This window comes from Anser anser (genome assembly GCF_964211835.1).
Source record: "Anser anser genome assembly, chromosome: 14".
NCBI classification, from domain to species: domain Eukaryota; kingdom Metazoa; phylum Chordata; class Aves; order Anseriformes; family Anatidae; genus Anser; species Anser anser.
The window spans coordinates 13,179,502-13,197,495 of NC_139735.1; the positions used below are offsets into that span (position 1 = coordinate 13,179,502).

Consider the following 17,994-nt stretch of genomic DNA (forward strand, 5'->3'; position numbering starts at 1 on the left):
CATAGCACATACTTTCTGTGACTGAGAGCAGATATTCCTTTTTTTTTTTTTTTTTTTGCCTGTTTCAGAAATAGATGTAGAAGATCTGTCACCCAACAAGTTTGTTTCTTGGCAGGTAAAAAGCCTTTGCTGTGGGAGCTCATACCCACACCCATCCCAAGGGTAGCGGCAGACAGCTTGCCGTAAGGGCCCCCACGGCTCCCCTCCTGGTTCAGCGCTCAGTGCTTTGTGCCCAGGGGAACAGCAGGAGGTGGCTGAATACTGGGAAAGAGGAAGGTTGCTGGATACCACGTAAATCCATAGGAAACCCAGCTATTTGTTTTACATGTAGAGCTTGGTCATATAGAGCCAAATTATACTTGCGTATGTCATACATTAATAAAAAAAAATATTCTCCAGTAATGTTTGAATACTTTTATGAGTATTTCTATATAGAATATAGCAAACGCATATTCAGTCATTGATGTTTTGTCAGCTGGATAGAAGGGCTTACAGATAAGTGACTAGCATTAGGGCCATTTATAGACTGGAGAGCTCTCAAAAAATTAAGCACTGCAATTCGTTAATGCAGAACTAACTATGTGGCAAGCACCCACTAGACATAAACCCTCAAAACCTGTTAACTAACACTACATGTGCTATTATTTTATCAAAAGCCCCATGGTTATCAACTCACCACTAACAACCCATATATAGACAGCATCACACTTCCAGATAGCATCCTGTACTTGCGTCACTGCTTCTCAGTTTAATTTGTTCATATATGACACCTCAGCTACAGTAGCATCTAGGATGGGTCAGGCACATTGGTGTGAGTAATACACCCCTCTAACAGGTAATCAATCACTCTAGTTAAACGGAGGTGGTTTTTTTCCCCCCCCCTCTGAACACATAATTGTCTTCTTTTCCCTCCCCACCAGTTCCAATATATTTTACATACTTGGAAGCCTTCTACAAATCCTTTTTTTTGTGGGCTTCCACCTCCCTCCAGGTCCAGGGAAGGAAGGTAATTATAAAGTTCTTTCAAGTCAGGACCTGAAGTATGGAAAGGTTTTCTTGTGAACTTGTACTGGCCGAATAGTCTTTTATCACAGGAGAAATAGAACACCAGACCTTATTTCCTTTAAGGAAAACTTTGAGCATGTAATCTCCTTCAAAGTGCAGGCAGAAAAGAAGCCTTGTTAAAAATCTCTCCTTTCAACAGAAGCTATGGAGGAGTGTGCACATGGCAGGGGGGGCACCAGCCACCCAGTGTTGCCTTCCTGTCTCCCCAGTCTCCCACTGACTGGATCCAACATGACTTTCAAATCCCCCTGTACCTGGCAGCCTTATGACACAATAAAAAACAAGAAGACCAAGTTTAAATATGTTTAATAAATAGGTCAATTGAAAGATGTAATTTTAAACAAGCAGTGAGAGTGGCTTAACAATTAACAAACCATTTCGGTAATTCTTCTTATACCTTGCCTAAAACCAACCTCTGATGTTCCAAGTTGATAGACCCTTTCAGGATGCCAGATCCTGAAAACAACCCCCTCTCTGGCAGAACTCATAACCGTGGGTTACGGCTTCCGTCTTCTCGAATTTCATTTGAATGGGCATCTTCAGGGCAGGACCGCCGGCTACTCTTTTCTTCTGACCAGCACTGCTGCCCCAGCGGGCAGGGGAAGGCACAACGCCATTTACCTGGGGACAGAAAGCACACAACAGAGTCAACCCGAGTAACGCCCCAAGACCCCAAACCCGGCTAACCACCCCGCCCGTTTTCACACCGAAGATGCGCTTACAAACGCCGCACTCGCTCCACACTTAACCCCGCAGCACCAGGGCTTTGTCCGCCTCCTCTCTAGGACCGGCCCCACGCGGAGCCGCTCCACTCTCGGCAGGCGCTGGCTCCTCTGCCAGCGGTGTAACGCCGCCCGGGCACGGCGCCGCGCCGGGGGCTGACTGCCGCTGGGCCGACCCGCCGGGACGGGGCCGGGCCCGGCACCACGGCCCCGGGGGGCTCCTCCGGCCCGGGCCCGGCGAGGAAGAGCCGCCCTTCCGCAAAGCTCCGCGCCACCTGGCACAGAGCGTACGGAAGAATAAAATAAAGCATATTTAAAACAAATAATATGTATCTATTTAAATAAGTTGGAAACGTACGGCGTTCCCCGCTTCCACAGCCCGAGAGGGGAGCAGACGCCCAGCCCCGCGCTCTCACCTCATGGCGGCCCGGCCCGGCCGCACCTCACCTCACGGCCGCGGCGCCCAAAGAGGCCGGGCCCTGCCGCGCCGCCGAGGTGGTTCCGCAGGCACCGCCCCGGCTCGGCTCGGCCTCGCCCTCAGGGCGGGCCCGGCTCGGGGCCGTCCCCTCGAGCGGCCGGGGGGAGCTGCAGGGAGCGGAGGGGAGGCCCCCGGTGGTGTTCGCGTTGGTGTCGCCGGTTGGGTTGGGTCTGGCCGCGTGGTGCCATCGAGAGTAAAGACAGTAAATGCGCCGGGTGTCCGTGAGCAGGCGCTGAAGGTTATCAAAGCGCTTTGCAGCAGTGCCCCGCTCATGCCCCTGAAGCATGAGGCCCCACAGGGCGCCGCAGCCGCTGCTGCGTGAGGTGCGGATTGCCCAGGAAATGGGGCTGGCCCACTCGGTGCTTTTCCATGATTGTTGTTGAGCTTTCTCCCTCTTCCCGCAGCGTTGGCCTTTTCGTTTACTCCAGGGACTGTCCGTGGGGCACAAATTCCACCGAACCAGGGTGCGGTGGGTAGGGAAGAGCCAGGACACCGAGCCCCACACCTGAGCTGCAGGGCTGGGGGGAGTACTGGCCCAGGGGGAGGCCAGGAGCTGAGGGGGGCAGTGGGCTTGGACAGGGGCATAGAAAAAGGTGGACGCTTTAGAGCTGCAGATATTTTGCTTTCTGCATCGTAAAGCATTGCTCTTGCTCCTGCAGGAGTTTCCAACACTGGCTGTGCTACGGTCTGCCATATCTTGTGCTTGTGGCACATTCCAGTTTTGGCTCCTAATGACTGAAATGTTTTCGTTTCACACAAGTGATTGGGCTCGGTGTGGATGGGCCTAACACCACAGGGCAGAGCAGAGGAAGGGAACAAGCAGTCCCTTCTGCCTTTAAATTATATTCTATGAAGGGGCGAATGTTGCCCTTTGATCACCAGCCGTGCTCACACGTGAGATGGGCTTTCCCTAGAGGTCCATTGTACAGATATTTGGGAAGCATTACAGCTGCATGCTGGCGCAAATCCCTCGAGTGGATCCCTCGCACTGTGCCAGAGGAGTGGTTCATGCCCTGATTCAAACCATCCTGCTTATTTATGGGAGCAAAATCTCACAGACATGATCCGTCCTTTATTCTGTAACTGAGCATTTACTCAACAGGGGTTAAGCAGGCTTCTGGAGCCTGTTGTGTTGCTTTGAATACAGACTGCAGGGCTGTGCTGGGATGCAGGGAGTTCAGGGGAGGCTCTGTCTAGACAAGAGGAGCTCTTCTGAAGGCCGGCTGTGCTTTTGTTTTGTGGTAACGTATCTCTAATCTGCCGTGAAACAAAGCATCTCAGACTCATCAGAGTCCCCAACACTGCACTTGTGGGAGAAAAAGAGCATGTATTTAGCCTCTGCCAAGCGAAAATGAACAACAGGCCTAGCAGGTATCTCAGTATCAAAGAGTAGTGTGATGTTTCTGACATCGGCTGAGGCTGAAATCCCGCCTGGGAGAGGAGGAAGCACAGCACGGTTAAGCAGATGAAACCCCCCCGAAAGCTCTTGGCCAGTCAAGCAGCCCATGCGGCCAGCGCTGTGGCCGCTGTTCGGTCAGGCAGTGCAGGCACGCAGGAGGACCTGCTGCCCAGCCAGGCGCTCTTCGCGGTCACCGTGTGGTTGTGCTCCGCTCTGCAAACCAGGACCTGGCAGGGCTGCTGCAGCACAGGCTCCAAGCAAGCCATTGCTGGGTTCGGCCTGTTCCAGGAGCAATTTCTCAGCAGTCGGAAGGGCTGCAGCAGATGTAGAGAGTGTGTTTGCCAGGAAGCTGTGGCAGAAATGGGCTTTACTTGATCCCCGTGGCAGAGCCGATATGCTTCCCTTGGCATAACACCTTTTATCCAAATTTTGCAAATAATGTGCACACATTTGTTTGACCCCCGCTCACTGCATGTGAGGAACCAATGCTCCGTGCCCAATAACTACCCAGGAAAGCTGTGCAGGAACACAGGGAAATCTATGCTGTGAAGTAAGAGGCTGTTCCTGGCATGGAGATTCACTGAGTTCTGATATTTGGCATTCGGAAAGCTTTTGAAGCATCTCCTCGGTCCTGTTGAAAACATCTAACTATGAGAGGCAGGGCATATTAGTTTGGGCCCCGTGCTGCGCTAATGAATTATACAGCTTCCAAACTGGAGCTGTTGCTCAGGCAGCTGGCTCAGGGGTTTGGAAGAGCTCATCGCCTGTACCTCAGCCACGGGCAGCGGGACTTCAAGAACCAAAGCCATGAAGTGCCCTCTGTGTTTGCTGTTTGTCCCTCCATCACTGTAACTTTTCATCAGCTTTGGCAATACGCCTGGCCCTTCTGTCTTGGAGCACAGCCGAGAAACTGCTGTCCTTCATTCCTGGCACCCCTCGCTTAGCAACTGTTCTGCGGCCCCTGTCCAGTTTGACCATCCTGGGCTGGTTTGTGAGCAGTTGGGGTGCATTTCACTGTGCTGGGGGGCTCTCTTCTGAGCACTCCCCACAGTGTCTTTGCTCGTTGAGCAACCCATGATGAGAAGAAAACCACACGTAGATGCCTTGCTGGTGACGAGACAGAGGGCTGTCCCTCCATTTCTGGGCTGTGCTGGCCTGTGGGGCAGCTCTGTGGAGAGGAGTTTTTCCACAGTGTCCGCTGTCTTGCTGAGATACTTGAGAGATGAAAGGGGAAAGTTAATGAGTCACCAGCTTCAACACTAAATGGGAAAGTGCCTAATGCTCTCCACCGCGCAGCACCTGCAACTGTGCCAGCACGGCTCTGTGGCCGTTGTGGGCAGAACAAGCCCAGCACCACCTGGGATGAGGCAGGCTGTGTCGGGAGCAGCCCACACGTAACAGCCCCCGTGTCCTTGGGCCGAAAAAAGACCAGGAAGCAGTTGACTGACTCTTCCTACCTTGTGCGTCTGACGTGCAGTAAAAGGGGCAAGCAGAGAGCTGACTAACCTGCTCACTGGTTTGTGCTAGCTGTGCAGCTGGTGCTTCATTTTATTGTTTCCAGCTTCACAGTTCCTGTGTTTCCTGTGCTGGTTCTCCACGCCCTTTAGCATGCATCTGAGCACTGATGTTGGTGTGGAGGTTTACAACAAAGCTGACCTCGCTGAACTCTCCAGCTTCAATCAGGGAAGAAAAATACCTTTACTGCTTCAATGTGGCACTGTGTCCTTCCATGCTGAAAGAGAAAATTAGCCCTCAGTACCCAAGTAGAGACCCAAATCAGATTCTTCAGCCTGAAAGAAATTGCTTTCTTAGCCAGAGAATTGAACTAGAAGGAGAAATATTAATGGAATTAATCATTTTCCCTCTCTCAAAGCAAGAGCAGGGACTTTTCTGTCAGAGACAGATTTTCTCTTAGACCCTAACTTGTTAAGCAGAGGTACTTCTGGGCTTTCTGTCTGTCTGACCAAGAGCCGTGCTTTCCATCAAACTCTGCGGAGAGAGCCCTGCAATTCCCCTTCCCGGCGCTAACCACGCGATGGCATTACAGCCTCGAAAGCCGAGCTGGCTCTGCTGAGGGGCTGGAGATCCTTCCCAGACCCTGGGGTGTCCAACCCCAGAAGGCCTCTGAGGAAGCTGTGGACTTAACCCTGCCTGCAGAGCTCTTGCATAGATCTGAGCCTCCGACACTTGCTTTTAATCACGTCACTTTAATGTCAAGGCTGTGGTTTAAGCGCACAGCATGTGGAATGAATAGCTGCAGCGGTTGCTGCTGTAATCCATGAGCAATCTAATTGCCCTGATTTCAGCTAGTTATAGTTTTGACAGTTAATGGCACGCAGAGCACTTTAATCCTGACCTGCAATACCTCAGGCTCTTCCAGTGCCTCCTCTGCCCCGAGTAGACACTGCTAATCAGACCAAACAGTGAAGCAGTTTAAGACTAAAGGCTAAAGGGAGACAAGGGTGAGTCATGAGCAAAAGGCATCGGGATTGTTTTAATTGAAAAGCACACTTAGAACCGTCTTTTGTTTGCCCAAGAGTGACTGGGGAGAGCAACAGTAAGGATTTCGATAATTTGCAGCTTTCAACTAAAAAAGAGAAAAAAATGTTCCTCCTGGATGTGTGGATCTTGTTAAAAACCGAAGATTACTTCAAATTGGGTGCACAACACCTGCTGCATTATGTGGGGCTGCTGGTAGGCCCTGTACCCAGCGCCTGGCCCTGCCTGCCGCGTTCAGGCCTGGTGGGACGGTGCCTCCGGTGAGCAGGTCCCTCTGCCGCGGTCATGTTCGCTCCATCTCCCTCAGGGAGCAGCTGACTCTTGCTCCTGATCTCCTTGTTGCAAGAATATGAATAGAAAAACTATGTTATCTGCACTGACCCTACAACCCTGGGGACCTCCTAGGGACCCAGTGGGATGAATTGTCCCGCTGTGATGTTCCCTGTCTGTGTCAGGGCTGTGTCAGTGTGAGTCTCGGTGTTCTTGCAGGCAATGGACGCTCCAGGCTTCACTCACCGTTTCCCTGTGACAACAGCACGGCAAGAGGCAGCTGTGGTCCAACTGCAACTCCGTCCCTGGCCAAGGGCCCTGTGGCCTCCCGCAGGTGCTTTGGATTCATCTTTGTGAGAGCTGGACCCGAGTCCACGGCTGGATGTGACCACTGCAGGTCCCCTCCCTTCAGGCCTGCCTGCGTCTCTTCTCGCTGCGTGCCCAGGTCTCTTACCGTTTGAAGTGCACTCAGGCGGTTCCAGGCATCTGTGCAGTTTTCCCTCGCTTCCCATGTAACTGCTGCAGAGCCATCTCATTTTTCGCTTTGGTCTCTGGCAGAGCCCTGCAGATGCCCTGCTCCTTTCCTCTGAGCTGCTCGCTGGCTGAGTCCCCTCCCCTGCTGTCCCCTTCCTTTCCCGATTCCTATCTGGCCCCATTTTTACCTCTTCCCTCTCTCCCTTCAGTGCTCTCATGCAGAAGTCATGCTGCAAACTGCAGCCTCCTCGTTGCTCAGCACCTAACAGACCCTAAACCGCCTCCTCGGTGCAATAGATGAGATCTGCCCGTGCCATGGAGGAGAACCCCTGGGCTGCTCTGCCTCGCAGCCCTCTCTGCCCAGAACACAGCTACGCAGAAATCCTGAAATTACTCCCACTCACACCAAGACATTAAACGCAGTTACTCCGAGTGCCATTTTGCTGGTGCTGCTTTGATTCTGCGAGCTCTTGTAAAGCCCGGCTCGAGTCCCAGGGGAGTTCTGGCACTGCTGGCACCTCGAGCAGGGTGGTGCAAGCACCGCGGATCCGTCCTGAGGTTGTGTGCCTGCCTAAGGCACGGTGGGCATGCCGAGAAAGGAACAAGTATTTCAGAGTAGAGCTAGCTAGAAACAGATTATTCCATTTGTTTAAAAAATGAAAAAATAAAAAGGGAAGAAACCATTCTTAATTAGGACAGAAACCCCCAGATAGGCTTTTTTAAAGAGAAAAACTAAAAATACCATTTTGCTTTGGTTTGAAAACTATTTCTGTTCTTCAGACTGTAAGATAAAACACATTTGAATTGATGATGCATTTCACAACAAAAATATATCCCTTTTCATCTTGAAAATGCTGAAATGGGTTGCTGCAAAATTTTCAACATTTCTCCCCTTTTTAAAAACCAAAATTTTTAATTTAGCTGAAATGCCTTTTTTTGAAAGGAAACTCTTGATTACTTTTTTTTTTCTTTTTTTTTTTTTTTCAACAGCTTTAATTAGAATTAACAATTATGGCTGATTCTTAGCTGTGTGATAAACAGCTGGACTGCCTCCACTCCGCAGCCCTCTCGGCTCTGGGACTTCCAAGCCAGCCCCAGCACTGGCAAGATTCAGCCCTCTGCAACATTTCAGCCTTGTCTAGTCACTGAAATTTCTTTTTCTTTCTTTTTCTTCCACTCTTTCTCCTCTGAGGATTAGTCTTTACCAGTGCAGCATGTCTAACGGAGTCAGGGAACTTCACAGTGAGTTGAGATCACATTGATTTCTCGAGGAAGACGCTGCATACTAATTCCTCCTATCTTCCTCCCAGGAGGAAAGCAGGTAACAGCTCCAGGAAGGCACCTTGATTTGTAGACATTATGTTCCCCCAGCAGAAGACAGGACAGTCTGAGGTCTGCGTGACCATCGTGGCAAGGAAGGGAACCTCGGCTGGTCTGATGCAGCTCCGGGTTCGAAGCTAGTGTTGGTGGTAAAGCGAAGCACACCCGGCTGATGGAGAACGTGCTAAGCCTGAGGAAAGTGCTAGGCATAGGTCAGCGCGTGGCCTGGCCAGGAAGGAGGCCAGAAGGGGATCCTGCTCGCCCCAGACCCCACCAGGCACAGGAGAGGCTGCTTGTCCTGCACCGCGATGCGCCTTGTGAGCAGCAGCTCCAGGAGCCGGGGAAGGCCAGAAGGAGCAGCTCCGACTCCCTTGGCCCAGGTGCCAGGTGCTGTGCCAGCTGCCTCAGTGCCTCTGCAGCAGAAATCCTCCCTTGGCTCCAAATACTCGGTGACAAAGGCAAGGGGCAAGCCCACAGGTTTCCGACGGGTCCTGCAGAAACCTCCATCCACGAACGGGCTCGTCCCAGCTGAGCCTCGCCTGGGTGTGTCCTTCTTGCAAGAGCAACGCGGTGACATCTATGACAACGGGTGGGTCACTGCAAAGTGTCCCCAGCTCCTTTCAGTGGCAATGCCCCTCCAGTTGGAGCAGGGTGCAGGGGAGGGTCTGTGTTGTGTCAGCTTGGGGTAACGCGTGAAGAGGGGGGAAGGTATCAAGAAGTGCGAGTGGAAAGCCTGAGCTGAGGCACCTCGCTTCCCTGCTCCATCCTCTTTTCATGATGCATGTTTACTACAAATTACATTCACAGCACATAAAAGGGTCTCCACCTTTTAGAAAATTAGTCTCCATCCTGGGACACAGGCCGTGGGACTAGTATTGCATGTTGTGCCGCACAGGGAAGTGGTGCTTGCTGGCGATGACTAGCTTCCCCAGCTGGTGAGCACCTCACAAAGCTGGAGATCCATGGATCCAGGGGGCTCTGCAGCCCCTAAAACGTGCACCACATCTCATTAAGGCAAATCCGTTCTCATCTGTGGGAAGTCTCTTCTTGTGGAAAAGCACCTTGGTTGTTTCTGGTCAAGGGCTGGAAGGTGGTTTGGGTGGAGGGAGCTGTTAGGAAACTCCTAATATAAATGAATCCTGCAAAACCATTCCCTCTGCAGCTGGGATATCTCCGACGGTGGCAGTGGCGTTGCAGGGAGGACAACGCCTTTGCTGCCCCCCCCCGGGGATGGAGGCTCCCTCATTCTCCCCAGCCTTTTGTTTCCCACAGCGGCAAGGGAGTGAGAAGCAGCATGACAGCAGGGCGGGGAGGAACACAGCTGGGAACTCCTGAAACTTACGGGAGCAAGGGAAGGAGCAGCATGAACGGGGAGGAGGAATTGCACGGCGGGGGAGAGAGGACATTCAAGGCTGCGCTTAAAACTCTTAAAAACTGTTTCAGATGCCCAGGCAGATCTGCCCAGCATCTGCTGCAGCTCTCCTGCTGCAGGGTCCAGCGGAGCTTTTCATCGCTGCTCATCCACGTGCTTGGCTCGTTGCTGGTAAGGGCTGATCTCCTCTCCTTGGAGACAAGCCCACGGCTCCAGCCTGTCCCACCTCGCTCCTCCTCCTCCCCCGCAAAACAGTCATTACTATCTTGACAATCTGTAGACGGTATTAAACGAGAGGGAGGTTTCCGTATAGAATTCTCACTGTGATTAATGGATTAAGAGATTTGGGGAAAATTAGAGCCTTTCTTCATACTTCACATTTTCAGCTTTTCAGCTGTTGCTTTTACCCTTCCCCTCCTGCTCCGAATTCCCCACGGGGGCTTGCAGGGGGGAGCAGCGAGGAGGCACCGGGGGAGGCAGGGGAGCAGCCTCGCTCGCCCCATCACTTTGGCCAGTGTTTTTCCCCACAGTGACCCAGAGACGAGGCTGTCGGCATCCTCCAGCAGAACCAAAGTGCTGTTGCACATCCCCTGGCACGCAGCTTCCCCAAAAGCTTTTTCCTGCCAAGCTTCAGGCAGAGCCTGCTGCTCCTAGCATGTGCAGAGAAAAGGAGGCTACAGGCATGGCAAATTTATCCACAACAGCCCAGGAGAGGGGCTGGAAATACCTCCGTATTTACATATTTATCATTGCCATTCAGGCTGCGTGATGAGGAATCGGTGCCCTCGATGGAAAGTTTAGGCAAAAACAGAGAGGAAATGAAAAAGTGTCTGCAAGTGGCAGCTCAGACGAGACTGGCAGCCTTGAGGGTTTCCAGCAGCAAAAAGGCTTTCAATTACTGCTGCGTGCTGCTGCTCGATAACATCTTCATTTCCCCTGCCACGCTGCCGGCAGGCTGCAGGCGGGACAGATCGGGCAGCCGGGTCCTTGCTTCACCATCGTCTGCTCTGCGCCGTGGACGTGCCTGGCCATTTCCCCAAAGCCTCGTCGTTACCGGGGTACGGAGCTGAGGCCCTAAAAAAGCAGTTCGGTCTTGTTGCTGCTTTGCAGGGCTGTTTGCTTCCCAGGTGCCCGTAGATACCATCCTCCCCTGAAGCCCAGCTACGAGAGCGAAGGATGACTTGGTGCTGGGATCCCCCCTGCACCACGCAGCCCAGAGGAAGCCGAACCTCTGAAATCCCAAACCGAGATGTTTAGGAAGTGCATCACCTTAACTCGGCCCTTCTGGGCTGCCTCAGAGGCTGCACCGATGTGCTCTTACACGTGCTGGCACCACGTGGGCTCCCAGGAGCTGGCTGGCTCGACTGATGTGCTTCCCCGGCAGTGTTTTGTCAGACAATATTATTGAAGCGCTGCGCGGGGCCCGGTAACCGTTTGTAACTAATATCTGACACGGTGAAAAATCACCCCGTGAGCAGGTGCCGACACGCAATAAATATCCCCAGGTGGCAGGCAACGGGGTCACTCGCTTGCACTGCGGTGTAAGAGGAGTCACAGAGGCTGTGCCGGACTACTTCAGAGCATCCAGCACTAGGCGTTGGTGAGAGGTGATGATTTAAAGTCCATTTTTGCAGGGAAAAACTGCTCATAACTATCCCTCTCCCCTATGTGTGCAGCACCGCCAAGATTTACAGCCTCCTTGTTTCCACTTTATGGGAAGCGTCCCCATTAATTGTCCTGGCGTTCGCTCCCAAACCCATGTGTGCTGTGCATCCAGGGATGCTTCGGATGCGGGGGCGAGGAAGTGGCAGCGCTGGATGTGGCCCTGGGGACCGCTGGTGCAGCCAGGCTGCGGCTCCCAGCCCCAGCCCTGTGGCAGCCGAGCTGGCGGCAGTAAAAACTTCATGTTCCCATCGCAACAGTTATGCACCCGCCAGGCCCCTCTGCTCTTGTTCCAGGCTTCATTCTCCTCTCTGCTTATAAATCATGTGTAGCTTCATAGGAAATCAGCTTTGAATGATGATTTTTTTTTTGATTCATTCATTTTTTGATCACCTTTGCCACCTTATCTAATTAAATCAAAACCCGGTATCAAATGGAAGCAGGTGAGGGAAGCCTGGGTGCCACAAACGGCTCTGCTGCCATGAGCGACGTTGCCACAGCCCGCGATGAAATGCCGCGGTTGTCTACCACTGTGGGGCTCCCAAATAACCGGGGCTCCGCGGATGCATCCGAGCGGGAGAAGTGGCGCCGGGGGCTGACACTCGCTGGGATCCCGGCCCCAGGCTCTGCACCAGCTCACCCGCAAAGCTTCGGCCCCGCTGGCACAGCCTCCCCGAGAGCAGGGACGGTCCCTCGGCTCGTCACATCCCATTTACTGCTCCAAAGCCTCCGAGCGATTGTCAGCAAAGCCCCGCTCGCCTGCTGGCTGTGGACGAGTCGTTTTTGGTTTTGATGGAGACTGAAACAGCGTTTGGGCTGGTGGAGACCGGAGGCTGCAAGCAGGGCCTGGCTGACGGTCCGGCAATTTGGGGAGGGTGATGCTGCGGTGGCAGAGCTGGTCCTGCAGAACCGGCCGGGTCCCAGCAGCGAGAGGAGCGATGCAGACCCCAAAAAGCCTCTCCAGCAGCTCTGCCCCCGCTTGGCAGCAGCGGCCTCAGCTGCGGTAAAGGAGAGGAGGAAGGAGGTGCCGTGGGGGAACACTGTGCCCAGGGAGGGAAAAAAAGAGGGATAAAGCACGCAAAATGGGTGAGAGAAAGCACTTCCAAAGGAAGCGGGGCAGCCCGGCAGCTGTGATGCTGCCCGGTCTCAAGCCTTGTGTTCACATCTGTTCTCTCTGGATGCATCTGCACTGCACAAAGTAGTCTGCACCGGGCTCAGGCTGGGTCACACCTCACTTTGTGAGCTGTAAAGATGTGTTTCACCATCCCAGTGTGGCACCTGCCCGGCTGTGGCTACCACCAGTGCCCTAGGAGGCAAAGCAGTGCTGCGCCAGATCTGCAGGTCGTTACACATGGCACTGCTGGAGCCTCCATTTAATCTAATTCTTTTGGAGCTATAGCAAAGGATGAGAGGAAGGAAGAGAGGAAAGTCTGGAGGGGAATAGTGTTTCGGACAACAACCCTGCTGGGACTCTCTCCCCGCACTGTAGGAACAGCGACCATCTGGCCACAAATTCATCTCTTTTGGTACGAGCGCAGAATGCAAAGCCCAGACCTGACACCTGGAAACTCGTCTGAAGTCGCCTTCAGCCTGTTGAGTTTGCTCATTATCCGGGAGAACAACACATTTCACGCCGCGCGGTTCTCCTCTCCAGCCTCGGCCCCGGGGACCGGAGCGGATCGATGCCTGGCTGCGGCGCTGGGATGCCCCGGCACCGCTCCCCGCGCGCCGGCTCGGGAAACAGCCGCGAGCACCGAGCCGCACGCAGGCTGAGCGTGAAATCTCCCCCGAACGCCCAGCAATTATGGCACAGCCATTATCCCTCCTTAAATGCTCCGTGTGCTCTTCGCTCGCTGGGCACCACGTTTCTGGGGAGCGCTTGGTGCGGGGATGCTGTTTATCATTCTCGGGGTTGTTTTAGAAAAAAAATAAAAAGATAATAGTAGCAAAACCTCCTGGGTTGTTCGTTGGAAATATAAGAGAGCCACACAGCACTAGGAGGGTGGCTGCAGCTGAGCACATGACGCTCCTGGGCACAAACTCACGTGTTTTTGCTGAAGAAAATCTGAATTTCTGGTCAGGTGGCCCAGGAGTCACCCCGTGTCGCTGTGCACCATCCCCGCAGCCACCACGCCATCTCGCCTCCCGCCTCGAGGCTGTGCCCGCTGGCTCTGCTTGGCACAGTGCAGGAGCATCACTCCTGTCCTCGACCATCATTGGAACCGCTTGCAAATACTGCTTGAAATCGAGTAATTATGGCCAGTGCCAAAGGCAAGGAAAAGTTTTACCAACTCAGCTTCTCTTCTTACTGATCCCCTGGAGCAAAGTCCCAAGCACAGGACTCACACAGCGCTCTGGCATCTCTCCTCCCAGCTCACATGAGTGGGACACGTGGAGACGCAGGGAGTGTGGCTGTCCCCGGGAAACGAGCTGGAAAGTGCCCCCAGTATTCTCCCCTCCGAGGGCAGTGCCAAAAAAGCTGTTCTTGTGAGCAACCCTGACATGAGCATCACTTTGATTGCCACCACTTCACTCGTGGGGAACTTCTCACCCAAAGCGCAAAATGTTAAACTTGTCAAGCTGCCGGCTGAGAAGCTGCCAGTGCTGTTTCACAGGAATAACCCACTTGTGCTCTCTTGGCTTTCCTGATTTCCCCTTTGGAGCCCGGCCGGGATGCTGGGTGCAGGGAGACCAGCCCCGCAGCCCACCCCACGCTCAACCTGAGCAGCAGAGAGTGATGCCTGCCCCTGGCAGGAGGTGTTTAGACACAAGGAATCAATTGCATGAAGTGCAAATTCACCGGTCGACACCGCCGTCCGCAGGCGGAGCGGCTGTTCACTGCGGTGTGCGACGCTTTGGGCTGCAGGGATCGGTGGCTCCGCGTTCGTTAACGCTCTGGGCCACTAACGATGCCCAGAAGTGGCTGGAAACAGAGACAACTGAAGTCTGATGGATTAATGCTGCCTCCCACCAATGCAGCCCAATGATCCACCAATTACCTATCTGCTTAGTCCCTTTCTCCATCCTTTTACAAACTAAATAGCGCATTTTATAGTCACTGCTAAGTGATGTGATCAACATCAATTACCTACTGAAAGAGAATCAAGTCCTGATTTAAAATTAAGTGCTGCATTTTGCCATGTTCTTTATATGTAGCCAACAGAATAATTGCAGTGACATAAAAACTAATTACACAACTCCACAATTAGGCCTCCCTCCTAGTGCTGTGATTGTCTTCAAGTACATTGATGAAAAATTACTCCCAGCCCCGAATTACTCTCTCACACCCATCTTCTTCAGTACCTTTAGAAAAAGCTTCCATCCCATCAGATCAAACAGGCACTGTTGAAGAACTCGATCTCGAAATGCAAAAGATAATATATGCAGAGCATGTTTTTTTTTAATCTCTTTGATGTGCGAGCGATTTCAGAAGAGGGGATTAGGCCGGCATTGCCCGAGGACGCAGCAGCGCGTCTCTCTGGACAAGCATCTTAGCAAGACTTTCCAGGCTGCCTGGGGCTGGCGTCCGACACCGCTCCCGCTGGGATCCATGGCACAGGCTCCCACCTTTCGCTGCAGCTCCCAAGCCCCCAGAACGGGCCATGGGTATGCAGGGAGCCGTAGGGATGACCCAGAGGGCTAGCTCCTGCGCTGGGGCAGCAGCAGGGCTCCACGGTCCTGGTTCAGCTCCTCCCATATGGGCCAGACCCACAGCTGAGCTCAGCCACCCCCAGGGCAGCAGTCACTGCAGCCTTCCCTACCCTGAAAGCTCGGGGGTGTCGGGATCCAGGTTTTTTCTTTTGGGGAGAAGGGGGACTTTATTCTTCTCAATGCTCCAAAAGATTTCCAGTAAAACCCCAATAAACAGGAGAGCAGAGGCAGAGCTTATGCAAAGGAGCTCTTTGCCTCCTGCTGATGTTCCTCCAGCACCTGCTGCCTGAATTTTACTTTTTATCTCCCATCTGCAGCAGAGCAATTATCTCCTGCGGCCAAGGCTCTCTGCTGCCCAGGGATGGAGCAGAGCACTCTTGGGCTGCACCAGAGGGAAGGACGAGCGTGAGACCTGTGTCACACCACCCGGCCGGGGCAGGGTGTCCCCAGCAGGTGTGGGGACAGCTGGGCAGTCACTTTGAAAAGGGTCAGCAGCCAAAGAAGTTCAAGCCCCATCATCGCACCAGGGCAGAGATGTCCCAGCCCTCCTCTGGATGCCACTGACAACCACAGCTTCCGAGAGACCTCTGGTTATCCCCGTCTGCGGGACTCCCACCGGAACAGATCCACGTGGCAGGAACAAAAGGGAACAGCGGAACCCAGCTCGCCTGCCCGGCCGGAGAGACCACAGAAGGCCTTCAGCCGAGATGGGTGAAGCTGCTGGCAGTGCTGCTCTGGTGAGCTGAGGGCCCAGGCTGACCGTGGGAGGAGAGGGAAAAGGCTGGAGCATGCAGTGCTTCAGCTCCAGGTACCTGAGGATCAGGGGTCATGCCTTGCCCAAAATCACATACCTGCCTGAAAAACAGTGGCATTAAAACTCAATAAATCTGTGAAGCACTTCTGACGGGCTTTGTGGGTTTTGATCCTGATTTTGAAGTGTTTATATCCGACCTGGAAAGATTGAAAACATTTCATTTACTCTGAATTAAGGCTGAAATTTTCCTACAATCCATCACCTACTGCTGGAGGCACAAAACACACAAGGTTTGAGAGAAAAGGAGGGCAAAACCCCACTTGGCTGGCAACAAACACCCTTCTGCTTCCCTGCTCACTATCTGCTCAAGACATGCAAAGACCAAAGGGTGCAGACCTGCAGCCAAAATAGCAGTGAGGGGCATGGGTGTCACCTCCTCCACCCACCCAGCGTGGGGACAGCGTGAGGTGGCACCAAAACGGCTGCCAACGAAGCTGGCAGCCACGGGGGAATTTTCCCAGCTGCAGTACTGGCCTTTTTCTCTCTCCTGACAGCACCAAGGACACGGGGCCCCTTGCACAGCACCCTGTTGTCCCACAGCAGCACGCTCTGCAGCACGGCGCTCCCCACAACATGGCAGGGATGGCTGCAAAGTACAAATACCACGTTTTATTTGCCTCTTCCCCCAGCTCGTGCTGGCTAGGCAGTTTTTGGACAAGCTGCCTGAGCAGCTCCAAGGGACAGGGGGCAGTGACAGGTTATGGCCACGCGGGGGACAGCAGTGCCAGGGGGCTGCTTCACACTGTGGGACAAACAAAAAGCCTGGGGCCTCAGGATCAACAGCCCGGCCGGCTGCCGGGCCCTGCAGCCCGGGTCGCCTCGGGGGTGCCCCGCAGGAGGGCTCCGTGCCCCCAGCATGGCGCCGTGCCCCCAACATGGCGCCGTCCCCTCAGCACGGCGCCGGCCCCGCGCCCCCTCCCCTCAGCCGCGCTCCCGCCCTCGTGGGCGGGCGGGGCCGGGGCCGCGCACGCGCAGTGCGGAGCGGTGAGTGGGGGGCGCGGCGGGCGGCGGGCGCGGGGGCGCGCACGGGGCCGGGGCTGTGCACGGGGCCGCGCACGGGGCGCCCGTGAGGGGCCGGCGGCGGCTGGGGCCGGGCGCTGCGCCCCGCAGTGCGGCGGGGACGGGGCCTGCGCTAGGCCCCGAGGTGGAATAAAGGAGTTTGTTGTGGCTCGGGGGCGGCTGGGGAGCGCAGGCAGCCGCCTGGGCTCTCGTGTTGTAGAAATAACCGGAAAATAATAACAAATAAAGGCCGTGCTGTGTGCTTCAGCTAGGGAGAGCTCAGCTGTGCCCCGACCCCCTCATGCCCCCACTGAGGTGGCCCCAAAGCGTCCCAGGGCACGGCTGCGGCGCGGGGCCGCTCACGGGGCTTTTCCTTCAGGGTCTGGGCTCGGCGGTGCGGTTTTTAGCCTGGGTTTTAAAACTTCACTTAGGTACGAGGTTGCCTACGGCCCTCGTAGTGCAGGCTGAGTGAAACCACCACCGCTGCGTGAAGCCGGGGGCCGAGCAAGCGGGGCTCTGCGTACAGGCGCTGCTGGGGGGTCACCTCAGGGTGTTGGGCTCCAGCAGCGGCTGGCGCTCCTGCTGAGGTAGCCTCTGACAAAAAACCAACGCCGCCCGCCTCGCAGCGTGGCCTGGGTTTATGCTAACAAGGTCTGTCGGCGCCGTTTCTTCGTGGCAAGTTATTTTTTGGTGTTTTGCCGCTGGAACTGGCCTAGTACAAACACGGTTTAGGGGCACAAAGCCTAACTTTGCCGGCACCGATTAATTTGCTCGCCAGAGAAGTACGGGCTGCCCGAGCGAAGGCACTTCTGCCGCCTGCACAGGGAGGCTGCTCCAGCCCGTGGCCGTGCTGCAGGGCTCCCAGTGCAGTAGTGTGGGTCAGGAAGCAGGTAACGTGCCCCAGTGTTTACCAGACGTGTTTCTGATCCGCGTCATCCTTTAGAATTTGTTTATGCTCTAGGGGTAGCGTTATTAGGGGATGGACTTCATTCTTTCTCTCTGTTTTTCCCTAACCCTGCCTTTAAATGACCAGGCTGGCCCACACTGGTATTTTTCAGCCACCTCCAAGGTGTTTTGTGGTGGAAGCATCCAGAATACTGACCCAGAGACTTCTGACGTTCAATTTGGTATAGGAGTGCAGCTGACAGAGGTGAGGACCATGTCTGCAGGTTCCTGGGTCTGCCTTCTGTATGGCCATGTGTTTGCTAGATCTCAAGGGGTACAAATATGTTTCTGTTAAAGAAATAAGCTGGAAACAGGCAGTTCCTG

At 54.3% G+C, this 17,994-nt stretch overlaps 1 protein-coding gene across 7 annotated transcripts in view; it reads left to right on the plus strand.

Annotated features, from left to right (window-relative positions):
• The first annotated feature begins 16,138 nt into the window (after positions 1-16,138).
• Positions 16,139-17,994, plus strand: part of SIL1 (SIL1 nucleotide exchange factor) — a 94,184-nt gene continuing 92,328 nt past the window's right edge. Inside the window, exons 1-2 of one of the 7 annotated variants that reach the window (XM_083798776.1) lie at positions 16,803-17,615; positions 17,784-17,875. The gene's annotated coding sequence lies outside the window, so the exon portion shown is untranslated. Of the gene's footprint in view, positions 16,711-16,802; positions 17,616-17,706; positions 17,876-17,994 lie in introns of those variants that run through there. The other 6 variants (XM_083798777.1, XM_083798782.1, XM_083798778.1 and 3 more) reach the window with 6 other exon arrangements.